Here is a 6,020-nt window from a genome sequence, read left to right on the forward strand (position 1 = left end):
TGTTTTCACGTCCAGATACCATTTTCCGAAATCCACTAGCTGTGACAATCCGGTTTTAGTCAGGTGTGTTAGACACCTTAGTTCCTTCACTGAGTAAGCAACTGGAATAGTCTCTGTTGCTCGGAGACTTCTTGTGTTAACCTCTTGTGATTAAGTTATGTCTTGGAAGAGCCCCACCTGTGCTTCTACACACAAAGCATCTGCAACGAAAGAGAGAATTAGAGACACTTTAACACTAAGGTTTGACAGATTGATCTTTTAAATGCCAAATTTGGCCTTTTTACGCTCTTTTATGGAACCATGTTTTTGGTCACCATATTTTTTTGTAATGAAAGAACGTAAAAAAGCCTAATTTGACCTTATAGTTTTGTTTTTTTCAAAGAGTTTAGACAATGCTAAAATAACTTTATCTGAACCTGTATCTGTAGTAATATCAGTATTTCCTAGCGCTTCTAAGACTTTATCTTGAGTCGCAGCAATCCACCATGTTTCTTTTTGTCGACATCTGTAATTGATTTCCAAATATTAAATTTCTTCAACCATTTTTGGTAATGATCCTTCTCTTTATCAAAAGGTGGAGGCGCCTTATCGGTGAATACATGTGCTTGGGCCATTTTTTTTTTTCGCTGCTCTGCTACTACTGTTAGACACCTTAGTTCCTTCACTGAGTAAGCAACTGGAATAGTCTCTGTTGCTCGGAGACTTATTGTGTTAACCTCTTGTGATTAAGTTATGTCTTGGAAGAGCCCCACCTGTGCTTCTACACACAAAGCATCTGCAACAAAAGAGAGAATTAGAGACACTTTAACAAGGTGTATTCCAATTGCTGCGGTTGCTGTTCATTGGAATCTGAAATCATAAAAATTGGTCGGTCATCTCATTAGATATATAACAAAAACATACTGAATTTTCAAGAGTTTATGACAATTTTAAATGCATGTTCAAAAACAATCTGGAAACTTATTTAAGGCACATGGTAAATAATAGGTAAGTGTAATAATGGCAAAAAAGATAGGGGGACATAGTTTTGAAAGCCAGTTTATCATAATTTTTATATACATATTTCTGACTACCTTTTGAGTGTATTTGAAAGATTAAAGCCTAAAGTTAATTTCCAAAAGAAAAAAAAAATATATTTGTACATGTGGAAAAAAAAGTTATAATGAAAAATGTTTTCACGGCGATATTTAGAAGCTGACAATTTCAGCTTAATTTTTAACTTAAATAAATCCATTGTAAACATTCTTTGAAAGATAAATATTAGTTTTCTGGGTCTATTTCAAGGATAATTAGTAAAGTCTTAAGTGCTACCTGTGTAGACATTGGTATGAACAAATGACACGGAGCTAGGTAGAAATCAAATATACTTTATTGCCGGCCAAGCTGGAAGGCGCACTCTCCCCTCCAAGGTGAGTTTCCTCAACCAGGGGAAGTCAGTAGGTGTACCTCTACGAGGAGAGTTATGCAGACAAGGAGCAGTGTATTGTTAAGTGTGTCAGAAACTGACCTCACGAATGCGTGAAATATATTGAATAATTCGACCCCCTGCCTTTCCAAGCTTATAACTACTCGAAAAATGTAATTCAAACCCTAATTTATGTTCAATTAAAGGAGCAAGGACCAAGGTTTCATTTAAAAAAAAAAACAAAAAAAAAAAACAACGTAGTTAAAAAAAAAAAAGGTTTTAAACTTTGGACTTTACAGGTAAATTTCTAAAAACACTTATTTTTTTGTTTTAAATTTGAATATATTATTTATTGATCTTTTATCTTCAATTTGTGACATATAAAACTTTGGTGAGTAAATTAATTATTTACTTTTTAATAGGCATTTCACAGTGGGGAGGAGGCGTGAATTTAAAAAAGTTTGTCTAAAATATTATATTCGGTTTATTGGAAAGAGCATAAAATTTCACATTGACCCTGAAAATATCGTAAAAACAGAATCAATAGAAAAATTTTGATAGATTTTTTAAATTTAAAAATTGAAAAATATGTAACTCGTAAAAATCAATTGATTTCATTACTGTTTTTTTTTTTAAATAAAAAAATAATATTTCTATTACTTTTTATACAACTTTAATAGTTTATTTTGGAAGTATAATCATGAAGAAAATAAACAATCCACTTTTAAATGAGAAATTACGAGTTTTTTATTTTTTTATTTTATTGGCAGTTTCGTGTTAGGGGTGTCAAAAATTCATACAAAATTCTGATATACCTATTGTATTGTTTATACACGTAGCGCTAAGATATTGAATTAAATTTTTAAAAACACCTTGTTTGTAAAAAATAGCTTTATTAGCCTCCAAAAGTGAAAGATTCTGGCTTCGCACAAACCAAAACAAAACGAAGTCGTCTAAGAACGGATTATATGGAAGCCAAAGATATCAGAAATTCAAAAGGCTATTTGAAAATGACGTCAGGTAGTTGAAGGGATGTAGGAAGTGTTGGTTTTCTCCCCCCCCAGCCATGCATCGGTACATTCCTATCGTAAACGTTTGTATAATTTTTACCAGTTTTTAATTTAATTATTTTTCTGTGTTCTGTTTTTAAATTAATTTTTTTCAAGATTATATTAAAAAAAAAATGATGTTACGCTGAAAGTTATACATTCATGCAAGCAATGAAAATTTTAGAATCTTACATATAAAACTTACGCAAAACATGTAATCTAAAAAAAAAAAGTAGAAATATTTTTTGCAATGATAATTTTTTGTGGGAAAATATTAAATGAACAGTGCTTAATTCAACGATAATATCGATAGTTCGAGAAATTAATTCTTCTTCAAGTTATATCGAATTCATTAATATGGACTTTAGGGATTTTTTTTTTATAATCTTTCTGACAAATTAATTTTTATTTTCTACTGTTACAATTTACGATGCTTTATTTTCATTAAAAAAATCATTCATGTTTTTTTTGTTTTGTTTTTTTACTACTGAAAACCATAACTTTTGTAGTAAAAAAACATGAATGATTTTTTTTTACTACTGAATACCATAACTTTAGTAGTAAAAAAAATTATGAATGATTTTTTTGGGTTTTTTTTTTTTACTACTGAAAATCATAATTTTATGAGTAAAAAAAAAACATGAATGATTTTTTTACTACTGAAAACCATAACTTTAGTAGTAAAAAAAAAACATGAATGATTTTTTTTTACTACTGAAAACCATAACTTTTGTAGTAAAAAAACATGAATGATTTTTTTTTACTACTGAAAACCATAACTTTTGTAGTAAAAAAAACATGAATGATTTTTTTTACTACTGAAAACCATAACTTTTGTAGTAAAAAAAACATGAATGATTTTTTTTTACTACTGAAAACCATAACTTTTGTAGTAAAAAAAACATGAATGATTTTTTTTTTACTACTGAATACCATAACTTTAGTAAAGGTGTTTTTTGTTTAAAGAAAATAGTACATTTCTGCTAAGATTCAAGTAAAAATAATGTATCCATTATATTCCGTGATAATTATTTGATAAATACTGAAAATTTCATTAAAAATTAGTTAATTTTTTTAATGATTTTTTAAGCAAAGGTCAAAATGATTATACATTTTGAGCATCGTCTTCCAGTTTGCACGTACCTAATAAATAATGTGTAGCAGAATCGAACAACAACATTAGGGAAATTGATTGCATGGTGAAAGTATTGAAGAAAGTGACTTATACAAACGGGTGCGACCCCCCCCTCTCTCTCTCTTTTTTCTGTCGGGTGACGGATTGGGGAAGGAAAGAGAAAGAAAATGTCTTCGTTTGTAGAAAATCTCAGTGATATACAGATAGCATTAATCTGCATAGCAGGACAGAAACTTTTTCTTTTTACATGGGGGTCAACACTTATCAAGGCCCGGAAGCCATTCGGGGATAAGGGTTATTGCTTCTACAGTAATCAATGGGATAATATCGTAGCAATCATTAGTATTAGAGATTTGATAAAGTGTCTTACTTAAGGGGGCGATTCATCGGGAATTTGTTTATGTTGGACTTGAAGATATCCAAGTTGTAGTCAGCTGGGAAGCAGGCAAACGGAACAGTTCTACAGGCGTACACTTCTAAGAAAGAAGGTTTGTTCATGGAATCTACGTTTTGATTTAGGCACAGATAAAGAATAGGGAAAATTATTGACAGTAGTTTCAGCTAGACGGGTGTATTTCAAGATAGATTGGCGAGGGGGGACCAGAGATTGAAGCTTGGATGAGCACTTGCCATGGAAATAACGATAAAACAAAGACAGGCTCGCAACGTCTCTTCTGTAGGAGAGGTTGCAGGGAAGAGAAAAGGGCATCCCCCACTAAACCACGAAGTCTATTTTGTACTCTGTCAAGGCAGGATAGGCTGTTTTTAGCAGCTCCAGCCCAGATGTGGCAGTAGTACTCCATCCTTGGACGTACTTGGCACTTGGCTTTTATACAAATAGAGAATTGCATCAGTAGTGAGATATCTTCTGGAGCGGTAGAAGGATCCCACCCAAACTATGACAAAGAGGAGTTGCAAGCACGAGGTGTTTTTTGTTTGTTCGTTTGTTTGTTTTTTTGTTTTGTTCGACAGCTGAGAGAGAGAATGGACAGTGGAAACTACAGTTGAAGTTAGTTGTAGAAAAGTAGGAGTTCAAACAAATATTTTTTCTTTGTTCAATTTCCTTTTTCCCCCCCATTCATAATGAGTCTGATTTTATCATTATTTTCAAGTGAAGATATGTATTTGTGTGCAATATGTTGTATGAGGAACTAAGTAGTGTTTATTGTATTTCATCGATTACCACCCAATTATAAATAATAATAAAACAATGTTTTCATGGCATTTTGTTCTCATTTAAAGTCTAATTGCATTTGATTACACTAGTATATGCTAATTGAGTTTGAGATCTGATGGTACGTATCTATATATTATTACGATAGTGACACCCTGCTTTGTTTGGGGTGAAAATGTAATTTAAAAAAAAAATCCGAACTCAACTCGTACAATCGTTTAATTTATCTATGATCGTCTGATGTTTATAAACTAAAAAAATGTTATTTATGCAATTTTCGCTAATTCGTCTAAATTCTTTTTTCTTTTCTTTTTTTTTAATGGAAATTACTTTAGACAAGGCATGAAGCCATTTAATGTGAGGAGCTATCAAGAAAGAAAGATAGGAACGACAACAGACGCCTATTGACCACAGTCTTGAAAAGAGCAAGGTTAAAAGTAGAGGGAAACAGTCAGCAGGCAGAGAGTTCCACAAACATGCGGTTCCAGGTAGGAAGCTACTGGAATATGAAGTTGTATTAGTATGTAGTATCAAAACAACGAATTGATGGAGACGACTAAACCAACGAGTCAGATGTTGCAACATCTTTATAAACACCTGTTATATAAAGGCCAGTTGTCTGTATGTGTCCATTTAAAAGTCAGAAATTGGCAATATTTTTTATATCTAATGGCGGCATCCCCCCCCCTCAAAGTTGGGAGATTCTACTTATAAACGCTACTGATAGGAACTGACTAATCAAATTAATTCACGTTCTGCTATCAACAAATTAGAAACCAGAATTGCTCCATAAAAAATTAAACCTCTCAGCATTTTAGCACATATTTTTATTTGTGTGTCAACACGAGAAGGATCTTCTGCTCTTTGGCTGCAAAATTAAAAAGTCTGGAACCTGTACAAAACAGCCGTACAGTACTGAGAATTCGTCATCTCCAGGACTTGTATAGAATAACTACCCATCGGAAACTCTTCTGAAATTAAACATGGCTTCCAATTCCAAAACTCTTATGACAAGGTTGACGCAGGCATCGAATCGTGAGAGAAAGACACTTTTGTATGAGAGAAATGATGGCCGAGTTTATTTCATACAGGAAGAGAACGAGAAATGTACATATGTATTAGGTGTGAGTGAAGTCCTGGACGGAGAAGGCGCTGATAAAAACAAGAACATCTGTGTGTCCTGATGATGTCAGCTAGTCTGTAGCTAATTATACGCCAGAAAACGAAAAAGCAAGCTGCAATTAGTACAAAGAAGTT

Source organism: Euprymna scolopes, chromosome 45, assembly GCF_053919585.1.
Source record: "Euprymna scolopes isolate OS-2025 chromosome 45, ASM5391958v1, whole genome shotgun sequence".
Classification (NCBI taxonomy): domain Eukaryota; kingdom Metazoa; phylum Mollusca; class Cephalopoda; order Sepiida; family Sepiolidae; genus Euprymna; species Euprymna scolopes.